This window comes from Solanum stenotomum, chromosome 11, assembly GCF_019186545.1.
Source record: "Solanum stenotomum isolate F172 chromosome 11, ASM1918654v1, whole genome shotgun sequence".
In the NCBI taxonomy this organism is placed as follows: Eukaryota; Viridiplantae; Streptophyta; class Magnoliopsida; order Solanales; family Solanaceae; genus Solanum; species Solanum stenotomum.
Window position 1 is genome coordinate 19,878,037 of NC_064292.1, and position 21,742 is coordinate 19,899,778.

The following is a 21,742-nucleotide window of genomic DNA, read 5'->3' on the forward strand; positions in this document are numbered from 1 at the left end:
TCCTTAATTTGTTGTGCATGTACCATGAGATAAGAGAGTCCATGTCATTAATGAACATAGCGGTTCAACATTCTTTTACCACATTTCAGACACGCCCGAAACAAACTTACTCATTTTATCCCTTGAATCTGCAACCATTGATGGAGCATACTTAGACAATTGAGTGAACTTAAAAGCATATTACCTTGCACTCATACTTCCCTGTCGAAGGTTAATGAACTCAAGAACGTTGGCCTCCCTCATCTCAAGTGGGAAGAACCTATCAAGAAAAATGGCCTTAAACTTCTCCAAATCAAGAGGACCCACATCTTCTGGTCTCCCTTCCTTTATTAGTTATACCATATTTGAGCCACACCCTTTAGTTGATAAGCCGCCAATTTTACTTTTTCCACCAGCGTAACTCCCATGATTATCAAAACCTTGTAGACCTCATCAATAAACTCTTGAGGATCTTCCTCAACTTTGGAACCATGAAACTCCAGAGGATGCATCCTTATGAAGTCCCTCATTCTTGAAGCCGCCATACCCATATTTGGGTTCACGGGAACCACCACCTTCTTATTTTCCTGAGCTGTCATGGCTTGAGCCAATACTGGAAAAATAGCTCTAAACTCTGCATTCGACACTTGCTCGGTCAAAGGATCGACCGAAACTTTAGGAGCTTGGGGAGGAGCTTCTTGTTACACATTCTCCCTCACATTCCTTTTAATGTAAGCTCTTCGAGAAGCCATATCCTGAAAAATATAGGATAAGGATTAAAAGAGAGACTTTATAGAGTTAAACTCTATCGCACGACTTTAGAGTAATCAAAGAAGTGGAGTTTCCTAATCATCTTGTAGCCTTTCATTCATAAATGTGGGGCACTTCACACTTATGAACAAGACTCTACTAGACGTGGCTTATGAGGCATCCTAGGACCATTCTAAACCTTTTGCTCTGATTACCAAGTTTGTCACGACCCAGGGGTACCCCCTAGATGTAACATCGAGTATAGAACTCCAAACGACTCCATACAATCCACTTAGCTCTCATTCATAAGAAATAGAAAAATAGAATTAAAACAATAGTCCAAGTCCAAAACATTTCATAAATGAAAAGCAGAAGTTTAAAACACTTGTTTCATCATAGTCATCTAATACAATAGAATGAAATTGGGCGTAGCCCATACATCATGTCAAAAATAGAAAATACATGATAGAAAGTGAGTACAATAAACCCTGTCCTCGAAGCATAAGGACTCACCAAAGTTCGGAAATCAATCAAATCACCCACTAGCCACGAATATGAGCACCCTGAATGTCGAACCTTAAATTTGGGAAAAATGTAGGTAAGAGTATGTGTTAGTACAAAACAATGTACCAAGTATGATAGCCATGCCTAAAATATTTAGATCATGTTAACATGGAATCCTACGTCTACCCCACATCGAAAAGAGGTGTCCTACTTGCCAAGGTAAGACCATGAGCTTCTAGCTATTGTGGATCCACTAGCTAATGTCTATCTGAGACAACATCCTATGGTGGCACATAGTTATGGGATAAGGAGAATGCTACTAGAAAACCGTACTCTACTAACGGGAGACCTTCTATCTCATGTGATTGCTTCTAGAAACCCTGCCTCTACTAATGGGAGAGCTTCCATCTTATCATTAATATCCACTCAGTGCTAAGAGAAAATATTACGTAATAGGCATTTCTTACTTGACTTCATTAATCATGGAAAAGTGCCCTTGGACAACCAAACCAAGCTATTTCATTAGGATAACTCATACTCTTTGATTAAATTAGGCGAGAAAGCCTTTCAACCTCAGAATCCTTTCTATGTGAGAAAACTTTTCACATCATGCTAGTATGTGTTTAGTGAGAATATCCTTTCACAACACAATATCATCTATGGTACTTTACTCTCAAAGCACCCTTAAAACATTTGCATGGATTTCATAAAACAATGCATAAGTCCATGATTTACCTCTTGAGGTTCAAAACCCACTTTCAATCATCAATGCTTAGAAATCATAGGTTAGATATGGATATCATCATAAATACATGTAAAGCTTGCAATAGATCCTCAATTTCTTAAAACTCTTCCTTGAAGATCAAAATCCCACATCATATAATTCATAACTTGAAAACATGGGATTACATGGGTTCATGGAGAAATCATCATATTTCTTCAATTCATGCTTAAGAGATCATAATTCAATCTTTTAAATCAATAATGAAAAGAACCCATGATAATTGAAGAAAACTCTAACTCAATTGGGGAATTTTACCTTTTGAAATAGAGGAATTTGGGAACTCCATGAATTGAATAAATCCATGGATGAAAACTATCATACCTTGAATCCAAATGCTAGCCTTTAATGGAGAAATTGAGACCTTATCTTGAAACCCTAGATGAATCCTTCTTTTTCTTCTTCAAGTTTCTAGAGAGATAATTATTTGAGAGCTCTTTTTTGCTGGTGAGTTTAGAGAGTATGATTCTATTGGGAAATTTGGGGGTAAAAAGGCTTATATAGGGGGTCCTTAGCATAGGCAAAACGACATAGTATAGGAACTAATTAATTAGGAAATGACCCAACTGCCCCTAAAAAATAACTGACAGGTGCCCATTCATGGACCCCAGTCGACGGACCGTGGTATGACCCACGGCTCATCCTGGTGAACCGTCGATTGGTGTCAGAAAAGTGGATTTGCGGCCTCGAACCACAGACCCCGACCACAGACTGTGGTATGACCTACGGTCTGTGGGTCAGATCATAGTCCTGAGCCCTTAGACCATCTTGGGGCAGGGCCATCCATGGGCCATACCTACGGTCTGTGGTCTTATCCACGGGCCGTTGGTGGCCCTCAAGGCTGGCACCTGCATTTTACCCAAAGTTGCTCATTTTCCCTTTTTCAGATGCGGGGTGTTACAGACCACCTCGTGACTTACATACATACACTATAACAACATCGTCATTATGCCATTCAAATTGAACTATCTAACTTATTTTTAGTATACCTCTACTCTAAAGGATAGAAAGAAAATCTTTCATACGAATCTTATAACAAGTCTTGTAACCTCAAACGTTATTATAAAGAATCGTTATTTATGTCTTTTTCATCCCTTAACTTTTTATCATACCCTTTTCAACATAACTATTCTCTCAATTGGTTAATCAATCCTCTCAAGCTTACTCTTATCTTCAAGATATTCCTATCTTACTATTCTATTCCTGAATTATTGACTTGTCATTAATACTCTTGTGTCATAAGACTGTTGTAATAAATACCACCAAAGTTAAAATATTCTTGTCAAAATCACACCTCGAGCAAGTCATTCTTACTATTCCTAACCTTCTTAATTGAATTATTCAAAGTCATAATGCTTATTACAATAGTCATCTTACTAGTCATATCACAATATCTCATACCATACAACATAACACCATTAATATCATTGACATACGAACTTGAGAACGTCTCACTATTGGCGAGAGAATGAGAAAATGAAGTTCAGATCTTAAAATGAACCACATAGGCACGACAAAGAATGGAAGAATGAAAATTTCCTAAAGTCCCATAACCTCTCGAAGATAAGTAACAGACGTCTCTGTACCGATCCACAAGACTCTATTAGACTCAGCTCTTGTATTCGTGAGATCGATGAACCTAGGGCACTGATACCAATTTGTCACGATCCAAAATCACAAGTCGTGATGACACCTATGTTCCTAACCAATAGGTAAGTCAACTCAATACTTTTATCAATTCAATCCAATAATTAAAGTATAAAGATAAGCGATAATATAATGTCCACACTAAGTCATTTACAAGTATGAAATGCTTAAACCTAAAATACCACCCCAAGATTTAGTGTCATAAGTACAGGAGCTTCTAAACTATGATACAAGTCTGGAGCTAAATGACAAACCTAGACGTAAGGAATATCCTGTCTAAAAACTAAAATAAAATGATAACTAAAGACATAGACGGAGGTGTGGGCCACAGAACAACCAAGTAGCTCACCACAACTCTACGATAGTTTAAAACCCAACTTTGAAAGCTCCACGAAATGCGCTCAAATTTGAAATTCAATTTGCACCGAAAAAGTGTGCAGCAAGTGTAGTATGAGTACAAAACCACGTGTACCCAGTATATCTCATACACCGACAATGAAGAAGTAGTGAGAGGAGTATGTAAGAAAATAATCCTTTAATTTGACAAGTCCACATTATATTTATCAACTAAGTTTTTATCAATAGGGATAATCACATGTCACGTAATGTCAAACCACCAATAAAGCACATAATCGACAAGAATGAGAGATGTAATAAGATGCAATGCAATGTGACACCATGAAATAATATGCCTCAGATGCCAAGTACTCTCTCAACCGTATATACATCATACTCCTCGAAAATACATCGAGAGTTCATGGCCCATGGGGACTCGCGAGGTCCATATACCGACAAAAATCATGTGTCTGTGCGGACGATCTTCATAAGAATAGGAATTTAATAACACTCATATTACTATATTTAGTTTCGGCTAAAAAATCGGGTCAAAAAAAGTTATCCTGAGCCACCAAATCCCAATTTAAATTTTCTTTCATATTTTGTTTACCCATGATAAAACAAACTTTCTTGCAAAATTTAGCTAAAACGGATCGTTATTCGACCCCAAAATCAAGATTTTGTTCTTAGAACCCTACACATATATTTTCTTAATTCAGTATAAATTCTACACGTTTCTACCCTAAAAATCTGTTCATAATTACATAAAAGTTTAATGGAAAGGATGAAAATCATTACCTTGACGCTTTGGGATGAAAATCTCAATTTTTCTTTCCTCCCTTTCTTTTCCCCTTTTCCTCTGCATAATAATATATATTTTTGTTTTCTATGCTAACTGCACTGTTGTTGAGAACAACAGAAATAAAACTTTCGTCCAACCCCCTTTTTCATTATTTATTTATTTATTATTTTATTTTATTTTTAGTTTTTGGGCTTGGACCATTTTCTTAATATTTTTATATTATTATTAATAACAAAATAATCCTTTATTTAATCCGAATATCATGTCACTCATTCTCACAAGTCATAAATTATTTATAAGACCTGCTAAAAGGGTTAAACTAAGAAAAATGGGCAAATTATATAGAATGACTAAGAGGGTCATTACAGTAAATACTTCTACCAACCGTAGGTTACGATCAAGCCTACAACCCAAAATCCGCATTTTTTCATTCTTTTCAAACTGAGGTGTTACAATATCTCCCCTCTTGAAAATATTCTTCATCGAATGGGACTCAATACATTATAAGGAGGGTAGGAATAAGATCTAACACCCCTACAAGAATGCAATCACATAAATCCACATATCCGATAAGGAAAATCAATCAAATATTCTTCAAAAAGCTAGGGAAGTACGAAATAAATCTTCATAATCACATTATTTGCTTTGAAGGTTGTTAATGATCTATATTCTTACACTTTATTTGATATGGTAGGCTGATTAATTTAGTACTCACATAAAAAATAACCAATAAATTAAAAAATATATATGTAAAGGAATTATGTGTTTATAAGAAAAGCATCATTAACACATGTCAATTGTCATGTTATTATTAAAAAAAGTGTCATTAAAAGATAGAGTACTATGTAAAGGTTTAGACTAAAGAATTATAAACAAAAAGGTGTGTGTTAACATGTTAATGAAATCGAGAAAACAAGAGTTAGAAATTGTGGTCATTAAGTTATATCAATGAAAAAAAGCCCCTGGTTCTGACTTCTGTCCTTTTCTATGGGTTCTTCATAGTCTTTTTAGTTTGTTTACAAGATATATATTTTTAATTTTTCTTAATAACATTTTACATAATAAATGAAGATCATAATATTTTAATTTTTTAAATATTACATATATTTTAATTTAAACATATAAAATTTTAAAGAATTTGAATTTGATTTATAATAAAAAGACAAATAAATTAAAATAATGTGTTTCTTTCGAAATGTTTTTGCTGTAGATGAAGAAAAGTTTGTTGTGATTGGAGGAGATTACCCCAGGACGTTACACGCGGCACCTCACCGGAAAAAGCTATGTTCCTTTTTATTAATACTCACTTGATTACTTGTAAAGCATGCCTTCGTGATATTCCTTTTGGTGATGTCGTTTTACGATTTTAGTGTAATATGTTTTGAATTATGGTCATATAATACACTTATTTTTCTTTAAATTCTAGAGCTCTCATCTTTTTAATTTCTTGATGATTCGAGCTTATAATAATAAAAAGTGAAAGTAAAAAGTGTCTACCATGCAAATAAGTTCCTCTAGTTTATAATATACTTTATCTATATTGATATTTTGTTTTTTTGTCACCTTTTGATTTTTGATTTAAAATAATTATAAATAATTAAGATTTTAGATGAACTGTTAGTATAATTTAAACTCTTATTCAAATTACTGACAAGAAAAGAAAATATATTTTTATTTGAACTTAATACTTCCTTATTCGGTGTTGGTTCATTGATTTGACTTTAATAAATCCAATGTCTACCGCCTTATTCTACATAGATAATACGGCATATAATCAAAACAAAAAATAAAATGCATTTTTTAAAGTATTAATAATTATTTCACTTTATCCCATGACTTGGAATCCAAAATTTATCTATTAACGATGAAAATGCTTAAAATACAATTCTTTGTTTTAAACATTGATTCTGAGATAACTTTAAATCAAATTTATTGAGTTTGATTGGGAACTTTTTTTGCAGCATATCCAATTTTGTTATATATGTACACCATTTGTAAAATCTATATCATTTCATACTCAAATGCACATAAGCATATATGGAGAAATCAATCAAGGTAACTCATTTTCTCAAAATTTAAGTTTTTCATGAATATGCATAAATGAGGAATCATGAGAATATATAAGACATATGAAACCAAAAGAGTAAACCATGAGAAACTAAATGCCTCAAGCTAGAGTAGGAACGGAGGGAAATACATGAGGAAAATGGGACATCATGTCGGTCTCGTCCTCCCAAGTAGCACCCTCAACCAACTGATTCCTCCAAAGAACCTTTATGAAAGCAACTTCTTTGTTTCTGAACTTCCGAACTTGCTGGTTGAAAATACCAACCAGAACTTCTTCATAAGAAAGACTATCCTTTATGCCAAGACTCTCCAATGGTACTATAGATGTTAGATCACTAAATCATTTCTTAGACAAGGAGACATGAAAAATTGGATGCACCGATGCCAAGTTATTAGGTAAATCAAGTTCATAAGAAACTTTACCAATACGCCTCAAAATCTGAAATTGGACCACATAATAGGGACTAAGTTTCCCTTTCTTTCCAAATCTCATCTCACCCTTAATGGGTGAAATTTTCAAATAGACCCAATCATATACATCAAACTCAAGATTTCTTCTTCTAACATCGGCATAGGACTTTTGTCGACTTTGACCCATTTTCAACCTTTCTCTAATAAGTCGAACTTTCTCCATAGCCTCATGTACCAATTCGGGATCTATCAAAGTAACTCCACCCACTTCAAACCAACATATAAGATAGCTACACCTCCTACCATATAGAGCCTCAAATTGAGCAATACCAATGAGTGATAGCTACTTCCTAATTACCCTAAAGTCAATTACACAAGCTCTCAACATATTTTCCAAAGTTTTGATTGTACGCTCTGCTTGCCCATCAATTTTAGGATGAAAGGCCGTACTATGCTTAAAACGAGTGCCAAACTCCTTTTGGCAAGATTTCCAAAACTGAGAAGTGAATTGGGTACCACAATCAGAGGTAATGGATATGGTCACTCCATGCAACCTAACCATCTGCCTTAGATATAACTTAGAATATTCTTCCTCTGAATAAGAGACTTGGCGGGGATAAAATGAGACGGTTTTGTCATACATTTTACTATAACCCAAATATTCATATCCAAATCTTACCACATCCAAGTAGGAATACTGATATCTTAAAAAAAAACCACCCGGTTTGATGCTCGACTTTAACTTGTTGACAATTAGGGCACTTATCCACAAATTCACCTTCTTCATCCCATTCCACCAATAGACCTTGCGCAAGTCACAGTTCATCTTGGTGGCTCTCGGGTGAATGGAATATCGAGAACTATAGGCTTCCGATAGGATTTTCTCTCTCAAGTTGTCTAAGTTGAGAACACACAAAAGACCTTGATATTGAATCAATCCATATCACCCTTGGGAAAAAGCCTCAACCGACTTCTTAAGCGCCGCTTCCTTCAACTCAATAAATATTGGGTCAAGGCCTTGCTTTGATTTCACTTCCGACATAAAGGATGATTTTGAACCATTGTGAACCATAACACCACCTTTGGTGAAGTCAACCAACCAAACACCCAATCGGGCCAATCTATGACCATCACAAACCAACTCCTTCTTATCTTCTTCAACATGAGCAACACTACCCATCGATATGTGACTAAGAGCATCCACTACTACATTCTCTTTGTCGGGGTGATAGAGACACTCATGTCGTAATATTTTAGTAACTCAAGCCATATTCTTTTGTGATGATTTAGATCCTTTTGTTCGAACACATATTGTAAACTTTTGTGGACAGTGAAGACATCAACATGGACACTATATAAATAATGCCTCTAAATCCTTAAAGCAAACACAACCATTTTTAGCTCTAAGTCATGGGTAGGATAGTTCTTTTTTTGAAGACACTTGATTCTTGAAGAAACCATCTTACCTTAAGCTTTGGTGGATTGAAGATGAGAAAAACTTGAAGAAATAACTTGAAACCAGTCCTTACACGTTCTTGAGAATATGATAAAGTATATCCCAAACTTCTAATATAAAAACAACAAGTTTGGCCGACTTTCTCTAAAGTGCCACATGTCCCGCAGTGATTGGGCAGTGCGCGTGTCTGTCGTAGAATGAACATAACTTTTTACTCTGATATCGTTTTAACGAGAGGTTTGTTTTGATGGAAACTAGACTTAAATACCTTAAACTGTATAGGTTGTAGGTCCCTCTAACTCGTTATATATTAGGAGATATGCTCGTTCAAAGTGAGAAATGAGATCATTTGTAGTATTCCTCCACAATGAACCTTTAAACTTTAATTTCTTTAATGATCGCTTTGACCTAAAATTTTGTTTAACCCTTCAAATGACTAAATATAAGGGTTACATGGTATGCTTAACCATTCTTAATGATATACCTCCCCCGATATCACATCTATGCATTGGTGTTTACAAGTCGCAAATGTATTTTAAGTTACGGGATATTACACAAATTTTTTCAATGGGCATATTACGTGAAGGATCTCCAAAGAACTTCCGCAACATAGAAACATGAAATACAGGATGAACTACTTCCAATTCTGAAGGCAAATTAAGCTCGTATACCACTATACCGATCTTTCGAATAATCTTATACGGTCCAACGTACCTAGGACAGAGCTTCCCTTTCTTTCCAAATCGCATGATGCCCTTCATAGGTGATACTTTCAGGAAAACCCAATCTTCTACCTCAAACTCTTAGTTCTGTCGGTGAACATTTGCATAAGACTTATGTCGACACTGTGCGGTATGAAGCCGATCTATATTAAGCTTAACCTTTTCAATCGTTTTTTGGACTAGATTGGGACTTCAAAAATATACTTCCCCGAGCTCAAAACCAACCGATTGGGGACCTACACTTCCTCCTATATAGTGCTTCATAAGGGACAATCTGATTACTAGCTTGAAAGCTGTTATTATAAGCAAACTCGATAAGAGGTAGATGATGATCCCAACTTCCTTTAAAATACAACACGCAAGCACGTAACATATCCTCAACCATTTAAATAGTACGTTCTTCCTGTCCATCAGTTTGTAGATGAAAAGGGGTGCTAAGATTTACCTGAATTCCTAGACCTTTCTGAAACGATCTCCAAAAATGTGTTGTAAATTGAGCTCATCGATATGAGATAATAGATAATGGAACTCCGTAAAGGTGAACAATTTCCTGAATGTAAAGCCTAGCATAATCTTCAACTGAATATGTCATCCTAACTGGAAAGAAATGAGCATATTTTGTCAGCCTATCGATAATTACCCAAATGGAATCAAACATTCGTGGACTGCGAGGAAAACCAGTGATGAAGTCCATATTTATCATATCTCAATTCCATAACGGAAGCTCAATATACTGGGTTAGGCCTCCAGTCCTCTGATGTTGTGCTTTAACTTGTTGACAGTTGGGACATTCAACTACCATCTTCACAATATCTTTTTTCATGACATTCCATCAATAGATCTGTGAAAGGTCCTGATACATCTTCGTCGCTCCAGGGTGAGATGCATATCTAGAATAATGGGCCTCCGAAAGAATATTTGTACGGAGCTTCCCAACTGTCGGTACACATAAGCGACCCTGGTATCGAAGGACTCCATCTCCAGTTAACTCAAATAAGGGGTGTTGTTGTTGTGGAATATTTTGCCTCAATTTCCTAAGCTTAGGATCTTCATGTTGCAACCTTTTGACTTCAATCACAAAGGAAGATTTTGCCATATTCTTAACGACAACACATTCGCCTCCTGCATCTACCAAGCGTACTTGCAAATTAACTAGTTGGCATATGTCTGTTGTAATTCCAACCTTTTCAGCTTCAACATGACTTAGACTACCCATGGACTTTCGGCTAAGCGCATCAGCAACAACATTAGCTTTGTCGAGATGATATAAAATGTCAATATCGTAGTCCTTTAATAATTCTAGCCATCTCCTTTGTCGTAGGTTCAACTCCCTCTGCTTAAGTAAATACTGAAAGCTCTGGTGATCAGTGAACACATCTATATGAACCCCGTATAGATACTGTCGCCAAATTTTTCGGGCAAAGACAACTGCAGCCAACTCAAGATCGTGTGTAGGATAATTCTGCTTATGCTTCCGCAACTGTCTAGAGGCGTATGCAATAACCTTACCATGCTTCATAAGAACACAACCTAGGTCAATTCTTGAGGCATCACAATAAACAACATAGCCCTCACTACCATCTGGAAGAGTTAGGACAGGTGCAGTGGTAAGCCTTTTTTTTAGTTCATGAAAGCTCTACTCGCATGCATCGGTCCACTGAAACTTTGTTGCCTTATGTGTCAATTTTTTCAGTGGTGCAGAAATAGAAGAGAATCCCTCCACAAACCTTCGGTAATACCCCGCCAAGCCTAAAAAGTTGTGAACCTACGTCGGATTCAAGGACCTCGGCCAAGTCATCACTGTTTCAATCTTTTGTCCATCAACCTTAATACCCTCACTTGTAATAACATGACAAAGAAAAGCTACTGAGGTAAGCCAAAAATCACATTTAGAGAATTTAGCATATAACCTACAATCTTGGAGAGTCTGTAATACAGCTCACAAGTGGTCTACATGATCTTCTTCCGACTGTGAATATATAAGAATATCATCAATAAACACAATCACAAATTCATCCAAGAATGGTTTGAAGACCCGATTCATAAGATCCATAAAGGTTGTTGGGGCATTTGTAAGCCCAAAAGACATGACAAGGAACTTAAAATGGCCATACCTCGTCCTAAATGTTGTTTTTGGGATATCAATTTCCCTAACTCGCAACAAGTGGTAACCAGACCGCAAGTCAATCTTGGAAAAGCATTTGGCACCTTGTAACTGATCGAATAAGTCATCAATCCGTGGAAGAGGATATTTTTTCTTTATAGTGACTTTATTTAGTTGTCTATAGTCAATACACATCCACAAGGATCCATCTTTCTTTCGAACAAAAAGCACTGGGGCACCCCATGGGGAAGTACTTGGCCTGATAAAGCCTTTATCGAGCAAGTCCTTCAGGTGTTCCTTCAATTCTCTTAGTTCTGCAGGTGCCATTCTATAGGGAGGAATCGATATAGGTTGCGAATCAAGAACCAAGTCTATAGCGAAATCAACTTCCCTTTCGAGGGGAATTCCTGGAAGATCATCAGGGAATACCATTGGAAATTCATTCACGATAGGAATTGACTGAAGAGTCATGGGCTCCTTATCAATATCATGTACATGAACCATATGGTATAAACAACCTTTAGCAATCAACTTCTCATCCATAAGGTATGAAATAAACTTACCCTTAGGTTTGGCTGGATTACCCTTCCACTCAAGGACTGGCTAACCTGGAAAGTAAAATCGGACTATCTTTGCATGACAATCAATATTAGCATAGCAAGCTGCCAACCAATCCATACCCATGATAACATCAAAATATAGCATAATCAACTCAACTAAATCAGCGGAGGTTGGACGATCATTATTTAATATTGTACAACCCCGATAGACACGACTAGCTAAAATAGAACCGCCAACCGGTGTAGACACCTCAACTGGTTGTGGCAACAACTCAGATTTCATGTCAATCTTAGTAACAATAAATGGAGTAATATATGAAAATGTAGAGCCAGGGTCTATCAATGCGTAAACAACTTGAGAAGATATCGTCAATATACTGTAACAACATCAGGGGATGCCTCTGAATCTTATCATCCTGTGAGTGCATAAAAGCGATTCTGACCACCGTTTGAACTTGTATCTCCTTCACCTCTCCCTCTACCACGACCCTGAGTAGACTGTGGTCCTGGTCGTGGGGCACGAACTGAGGGTGAAGATGTTGTTGTGGATCCTAAAGGCTGCGCTAGATCACTTATGCTCAAACTCGGTCATCGACTAATAGAATGTCATGTCTGCCCATAGTGATAACATGCACCTGAACCCTATCTACAATGCCCAGTATGCGTCTTACCACACTCGGTACAATGAGGAGTGGGATTCTTATCTTTACGGAACGATCCTGTCGACGACCTTCAGGCTGTCCGGAGCTCTGACTTGGTCCTGACTGACTATAACGATCAAACAGCAGTCCCTGCACCTGTGGTGAGACACTACCCATCGGCCAAGGTGGATATTGATGGAAAGGGGGCCTAAAATCACCATGTGGATCCCCATAGTACGGGCCCTCTTACTCTGTTCCCTGTACCTGCGGATATCACGAATCCGTTTAGAAAGGTCCTCTATAGTCTGAGCGAAAGCCTGTATGCGGGAAATATCTACGTCATGTGATAGGGATGCTACCCAACAATCTCTGATCAAATGATATGCCAAACCATCAACATAACGATGAACTCTGGCACTCATGGTACGTACAATATTTGGTGCATATCTTGCCAAAGAATTAAACCTGTGGCTATAATCCCTCACACTCATGGTTCCTTGCTTCAAATTGATAAACTGGTCAAGATGCACTCTTGAACTTCCCATGGCAATAGTGGGAAAGAAAGGCCTTACAGAAGTCCTCCCACTCTACTGGCGGAGCATTAGGTCCTCTAGATCTCTCCCATGCCTCATACCAAAGGATGGCTACATCACGTAGCCGAAAAGAAGCCAACGCCATAGCCTCTATGACGAAGGCATGCGTCACCCTCAATACTCTATATATATGGTCTATAAATTCTTGGGGATCCTCAGTAAGACTAGACCCTGTAAATAACAGAGGGGCCAAATGAAGAAACTCTCGTACCTTCAAACTTTTCGACCGGTCTCTCTGAATATCTACTCCTGACTCCAGTTGTCGCTCATGAATAAAAACCATCCTAGTCAGCAACTGAACTGCCTCTCTCATCCCCTGCTCCCCAGAGATCTCTGGTGGAGGAACAATAGGTATTGGAGGTCTTGTGTCTATATCTTCCTCAGGTACCAATGGAACTAGTGAGGCTGAGGGTACTGCATCTCCTCGGGCTTCAACAGGTACCGAGGAGGCTGATACTAGGGATACTGGAGATCCACCATGTGCCTCCAAGGGAAATCTATCTCTTTGACCCGGTAGGGAATGGCTAGTACCTTCCCTTGGATCCATACCTATATCTCGATCTGCCATATCTGGAGCGAGTGTAGTCTGTTAGATAAGAAACATTAAGCACGATTTAGATTTCAAATGTTCTTATACTTTTGGAATATAGCACGATCTTTCAGTTGAATGAAATGTAACCATTTTTAAATGTCATGTAGCCTCTTGATTATAAGTGTGTTGCACAGCACACCCATAAACAAGACTCTACTAGACACGACTTGTGGACCCCCGGCATACGACCTGCTCTGATACCAAGTTTGTCATGCCCCGAAATAGGGGGCGTAACTAGCACTCGATACCCTAATACATCAAGTTACCCACTGAAACATACTAGCTAAACCCAACTTGTAAGGCAAAAGGATTGGGCAGCACAACTTCTAAAAACTGAAGCCTGGACCCAGAGGTCATGACCTCAAAGAGAATAGCCATACAAACAATAGTAGACAAACCAAAAAAAATTAAAGATGTACTATCTAGCCGACAAGGCCACAACCGAAAACATGCCTACTTACACACACATATATATATACATGCCAAGACTATTGGCTGGAGGTAGAAACATACAAAAAGAAAACCCAGAATATTATGTCCACAATAGCCTTTATGAGTGACATAAGCATTGTTGGGACAAGGCCCCGACTATACCCAAACTGTACAACAAAAGTAAACATCCTCTGATAGCCCCAGGAAAAGATGGAGCTTACAAACTCACAGTTGAACTTGAATCCTAGCGGGTGGGTCGATTAGAGTCCCTGCATGTACATGCTCGCACAAAACAAAAAGCAGCATCCCCAGGCAAAGGGACGTCAGTACGAATAAAAATGTACTGGTATGTAAAGCGAATAGTAAAATCATAAACATTTATTGTAAAAGGGTAATAGACATACCACCTGAAACTGAAACCCAAATAATCTCCATGGCTGACCTTTAGCCCCGTACTACTTAAATATGCATGGTATGCTCGTATAATCGTATGTCGGGAATACATATATATATATATAGATGTAAATGCATGACATGCCCAACCAAATGCTAGCAATGGTGGTGCTTTTCGGTAGCGAACCGACATCATATTCGCCAACTTGTGGTCATAGGTGTCTCATACGTATAAATATAGGCAATAGGCCCCATAACTCTCGATTATAGCTCGAGAGTAAAATGCATAGCATGTCATGTCATGTCATGGATTTATAACACCTATGAGTAACTTTTGTCATGTTGCCAATCTTGGCCCGTTTGTAGTCTTGTTCTCATAACCCCATAATAACTTTTGTATAACATATAACAATCTCATGGAACTTGATATGTTCTTCCTAATAAGCTTGAAAAGTTAACTCGAAATTTAAAAGGATAACCTAACCTTGTTGATATTCATAACAAGTTTAAGGTGACTTACTTAGTTCCTAACTTGGTTCCTAGATAATTTATATAAGAAATATTTCAAAAACCAAGTGCCCTAATAGTTCACATTTAAATTATATTTGAGAGTTTTGAAAATCGTGAGCTACTTTAAAGATTTTTTTTTAATAATACCTTTAGTGGAGAAAGAGGGCTGGTCACAAGTAGTAAGGGTCTCACGTGACATTTTAATTCACATCACCCAAGGAAGAATATGAATTCATACATGCGGACATATAATCAAGGAAACTGATAAAATGACATTGAGATGTCGAACACTCTATTTATCCGAACGAGTGAAATATCAAAATAACAGAATCATGAAAATAATTCAGCTGAGATCCCAATGCCTTTCACTGAAGATCTTTCTAGCAAGAGAATAGCAAAATATCACATTCGGTGTTTTAGGAATTTCCCAGGAGTGGTGCTAAAATGAGGGACGTAGCTTCGCCTTAATATACCTTTTCAATGAACGCTCGAATGGTCGTAGCTTCTTCACGAAAGTTGTTCCTTACGTCCTAAACTTCGCAATCACTATATATACATAGCTGGTACACACATATAAATAGTTCATAATTGTTCTTAAATCGGCAAATTTGCCAAATGGCCTCAACTTGACGAAATGTCCGTAGAACTTCATAAAAACAATCATAAAAGAGTCCTAAGATGATTACCTTAGTTAACCAAGTGTAAACCTTGAAGAAACACCAATAACTACAAATTTATATCTTCAAAAATTTGCTCCAAATGCAGCTAATAGAAGGGGAAAATGATTGCCACGTGTAGAGATCACGTTTCTAGGCACGGGGGTAATCTTTAATGGTAGAAATCATCAAAAACTGACCTTCATCATGCAAGTACTCCATAGGAACCCTCTCTTAAGCTTTCTTTCTGGTTTGGAAGTAGAATGAAATGTTTTCATGGCTTAAAACGTTGAGTAAGCCGACTACCACATTTTTTACCTGACCCGGATTCTGCCCCGGCAGTCAGTAGTAAAACCCTCATAACTTTTTACTCTGATGTCGGTTGGATACGGGCTTTTGTGCATTGCAAACTAGACTCATAGGCCTTCGATTTAATGGGTGATGGTCCTTCTAACTCTTTATATATTGGGAGAAAACATCCAAGCCATTTGACCCAAAGTTAAGAAAATAATATTAGAGAAACTTCGATAACCTTTGCCGACTTTAGTTTCACTAATTTTCTTGACTTCCACACTTAACATACGACCCTTGTGCTATTATAGTACCTCATAACACACTATTCTTAGCATGTTTTACACTCGTAGGCCTATCCACAAGGTCTGGGACAAGTTAAAACTTTCAAACGGGCGAAGTTCTACCCGAGCCATTTCTTTTATCATGAACATTGTTTGAGGGGTCCCTTTGACCTAAAACTTTAGTTTAGTTCCTTGATATTGCCACCTACTTGCAATCTTAATCTCCAATGTACGATACAAAGTCATATACACCTCATATAACCATTCCATACTATGCCACATATATTATGCACGATTAGAGGAAAAGTACGGGATCTTACATCTTCGTGGAGGCATGATTAACTGAAAAACGCAGCAAGCACGAATTAGAGGGAAACTTTTTAGAGATGAAACTCTAGCGCACAAAATGAGTGTGAAAGAAGTGAGATAATTTCCTAAGTGTTGCAGCCTCCTAATTATAGATGTGGCGCGCTTTACACCAATAACTAGGACTCTACAGACACGGCTTCATAGACTATCTAGGACTCTTAAACTCTGTGCTCTGATACCAAGTTTGTCACGCCCCGAGCCTACACCCTGGGTGGTACTAGCACTCAAGAACCATAACTGGCCCAAAGAGAACCCTTAGGCTGGCTTACTTACTCAGTGGAAGGCTTAACTCAACAAAGATACACCTATGAAATAAACTGGAATGTTATAAAGGAACACTCAACTGGCCATTAAGGTAAACTCAAGTCTCAACATAAGATAATGAAATGAAAAAATTAAAGAACTAAAATCTGACTGACTATCTATGAAGCCTACAAACAATTGAGATGGATGTCCGGGCAGGCCCATGACATCCTAACAAATGAAATACTAAAAAGCAAATGATAACAAATGAACCCTCCGGAAAGCAAGAAGGCTCACCAACTAACTCTGGATGCTCAACTGGATCAATGAGGTGCTGGATGTTGATCTTGGTTACCTGCGTCTACATAATAAGAAGATACAGGCCAACTGGCATCAGTACATTGAATGTACGAGTATGCGAGTTGGAATGCTAAACATAACTTAAGCTTGAAGGGAACTAAAGAACTTACCTGACTCAACTCAACTCAACATAACTGAACTTATTTCAATATAAAGTTGTTTAAAACAAGTGCAATATAAAGAAAAGTTGTTTAAAACATGATGTCAACTCTGTGTGTATACAAAGATACATATAACTCTGAAATGTATGTAAAAATACAATAAACTGTGTATATAAGAAAACAATTACTTATGTGGGAGTTTCTCTAACCGACAACCATCACTTAAGAGCTATTGTGATGATACAGCATTTTGCCACACACTGACAAGGTCGTCCTATACCTTGCCGAGGGTATAGAACCTGAACTACTAAGTGGATCCACTAGTCTTATGCTAAAAAGCACTAAAGGAATCATCTAAAAGTATGACCCTTTTCTGNATACATCCTGACCCAGTTCTTGAAACATCACAATAAACAACAAACCCATCGGTTCCTTCCGGTAAAGTGAACACCGGAGCAGAGGTAAGTCTATCTCTCAATTCCTCAAAACTCTTCTCACAAGCTTCCGACCATAAGAATTTGAATTTCTTTTGTGTCAATGCCATCAATAGAGGGGAAATCAAAGAGAACCCCTACAGAAACCTTCTATAGTAACCAGCTAAACCCAAGAAACTTCTAATATCTAAAGGGGATAGTGGTCTAGGCCAACTCTTAACCGCATCCGTCTTCTTAGGATCTACCTCAACCCCTTTTCTGAAAATAATGCGACTCTAATAAAGCCATATATCTTAACCAAAACTTGCATTTACTAAACTTTGCAAAGGGTTGTTGGTCCTAGAGGACTTGCAACACAATCCTCGAGTGATCGGTATGCTCATTTTCACTCCTTGAATAGATCAAGATATCATCAATAAACACGATAAATAAAAATCAAAGTATTGTCTAAACACCCTATTCATTAAATCCATAAATGTGTCCGGAGCATTAGTCAACCAGAATGACATCACTAAAAACTCATAGTAACTATATCGAGTCCAAAAATCCATCTTTGGAATGTCATCTTCCTTCACCCTCAATTGGTGATAACCCGACCAGAGATTAATCTTAGAGAAGTAATTTGGTCCTTGAAGTTGATCAAACAAGTCATCTCTCCTCGGAAGAGGATACTTATTCTTAATGGTAATCTTGTTCAACTGACAATAATCCATGCACATGCGAAGTGAACCATCTTTTTTTCGAACATACAAAACTGGAGCACCCTATGGTGAGACACTCAGTTAGAGGAAGCCCTTATCCAACAAATATTTGAACTGCTCATTTAATTCCTTAAGTTTTGCTAGAGCCATTTGGTAAGGAGGAATAGACATAGGTTGCCTATCTGGAAGAGGTCTATGACGAAGTCTATTTCCTTTTCGGGAGGAACACCTGGTAGGTCATCGAGAAACACTTTCAAAAACTCATTAAAAATAAGGACCGACTCAGGAGTGGGGGTTTTGGAATTCGTATCCCTCACCTTAACTAGATGGTATATGCAACCTTTAGAAATCAACTCTCAAGGTTTAAGACAAGAAACAAACTGACCTTTCAACATAAAATTTCCCCATTTTTGCTCTAGGATAGGCTCATTTGGAAACTGAAACTTGACCACTCTAGTTCTACAATCAATAGAAGCATAATAAGAATGCAACGAATCCATACCAATGATAACCTCGAAATCTAACATATCAAGATCTACACGATCAACATGAGTGACTCTATGGGATAAGGAGACGAGACAATTTCTATAGACTCTCTTAGCCACAATAGATTCACAAAAAACATCTGGAGAGATGTCAAACCTCTTAGCCATATATTGTGTCACAAAAGACAAGATAGCACTAGGATCAAGTAAGGCATAAACATCAAGATGAAAAACTTTAAACATACTGGTAACTACATCGGGAGAACCCCCTTTCTCATAAAGAGTTTGAAGTGCATAGAATGTGTTTTGCTTCTGACTCCCACTAGAACCTGATGAGGGGTTAGGTTGAGATCGTCAACGATTATCTTCTCCATTCTTAGAAACTAAGGGGCAATCCCTTATCTTATTACCCATCTCGCCACAACCAAAACGGACAAGGAATCTTTCCAGTGGACCCTTGTTGGTGCACACACATTAGAACTGGATAAACATTTACCCTAATGTTTCCTTTCATATCTAGCACAAGTAGACAATGATGATCCACTACCATTTCGTCCTTGAGGCTTAGGGTTACACACCCTATCGTTGTTGAATTTAGGAATCGTAGCATTAGAGGAACCTTGACCGAAAAAGTTTTGTCAGAACTTAGAATGACCATGTCTATCGAACCTCGAATATGAAAAGTCATCACCGATCCTTCCCTTCTTTGGTTTCTCCTTAAGTTTCTCTTCTTCTATTTGTTGAGCATGCACCATTAGACGAGAAATGTTCTTATCATCGATAAGCATGACGGTACGACATTCTTGGACTACCATCTCGAACACTCCCAAAACAAACTTATTCATCCTTGCCCTAGGATCGACAATCATAGTTGGAGCATATTTAGCCAATTGTGTGAATTTCAAGGCATACTCTTTCACAAACATATTTCCTTGAAAAAGGTTAATGAATTCAAGTATATTTGCTTCCCTTATCTCAAGGGGAAAGAACCTAACAAGGAAAATGACATTAAACTTTTCCCAATCAAGAGGAACCACATCAACCACCCTCTCTTCCTTCCATTGGTTCGACCAAACTTGAGCAACACCCTTAAATTGATAAGAGGCCAATTCCGCCTTTTCCACCGGCGTCACTCCCATGATCATCAACACTTTATAAACTTCATCAATGAACTCTTGAGGATCTTCCTCAACATTAGAACAATGAAACTCCGGAGGATTCCTTCTAGTGAAGTCCCTCACTCTAGTTGCTGTCGTACCCACATTTGGGTTCAATGAGACCACAACCTCCCTTTTGGCTTGAGCCATCATGGCTTGGGCCAACACTTGAAAAGTAGCCCTAAACTCTGCATTAGTCACTTTTGGACCATAGAGTCGGCCGAAACTTGAGAAGCTTCTTGTTCCACATTCTCATTTACATTCCTGCTAATATATGCTCTTCGAGGGGCCATATCCTGAAAAACATCGAATAGGGATTAGGAGAGAGGCATATAGATTTACACTCTATCGCACGACTTTAAAGTAATGAAAGCAGCGGAGTTTTCTAATAATTTTATAACTTCTTATTCATGAATTTGGTGCGCTTCACACTCTTTAACAAGACTCTACTCGACATGTCTTAGAAACTTCCTAAGACCTTTCTAAGATCTACCACCACATTCTATTTTCTAGGATGATATAGGATACTTATGTTGTAATCCTTCAACAACTCAAGCCACCTCCTTTAGCGAGGATTCAAATCCTTTTGAGTGAACACATACTTCAAGCTCTTATAATTGGTAAATACATCTAGATGAACACCATACATGTAATGTCTCCAAATCTTTAAGGCAACCACTACCTCTGCTAACTCCAAATCATAAGTCGAATAATTCTTTTCATGCACCTTTTATTTACTTGAAGCATAAGCAATACCATTTACATTTTGCATCAAAACAAAACAAATACCAATTCGTGAAACACTACAATATACTACAAAGCCATTCGATCGTTCTAGTAATGTCGAAATAGGGGCCGAAGTGAGTCTATCATTCAATTCTTCGAATCTCTTCTAATACTCTTTCGATCATAGACTTTCATTTGAGTCAATGTCATCAAAGGCGAAGCAATAAAGGAAAATCCTTCTACAAACCTTCTATAGTTACCAGCCAAACCCAAGAAACTCCGTGTATTTGAAGTGGTGTAGGACAATTCTTAACCGCCCTGGTTTTCTTATGATTAACTTGAATACCTTCACCAAAGATAATATGGCTAAGGAAAGCAATGTACCTCAAAGAAAACTCACAATTACTAAACTTAGCATATAATTCCCGACATTTGAGAATTTGCAACACAATCCTCAAATTCTCAACATGCTCATCCTCACTCCATGAGTAAATCAAAATATCACGGATAAACACAATTACAAACATGTTAAGATATTGCTTGAATACCCTATTCATCAAATCCATAAATTCCACGACACTAGTCAAACAAAAATACATCACTGAAAAACGCATAATGACCATACCGAGTTCAAAAAGTCGTCTTCAAAGTGTCA

At 37.6% G+C, this 21,742-nt stretch overlaps 1 protein-coding gene across 3 annotated transcripts in view; it reads left to right on the forward strand.

The window, feature by feature from the left end:
- The window catches only part of LOC125844769 (tubulin-folding cofactor E), a 375,181-nt gene that overhangs the window by 298,685 nt on the left and 54,754 nt on the right, over positions 1-21,742 (forward strand). The window contains exon 16 of one of the 3 annotated variants that reach the window (XM_049524103.1): positions 16,046-16,057. The exons of the other annotated variants lie outside the window; for them this stretch is intronic. The gene's annotated coding sequence lies outside the window, so the exon portion shown is untranslated. Of the gene's footprint in view, positions 1-16,045; positions 16,058-21,742 lie in introns of those variants that run through there. 3 annotated transcript variants of the gene reach the window in all.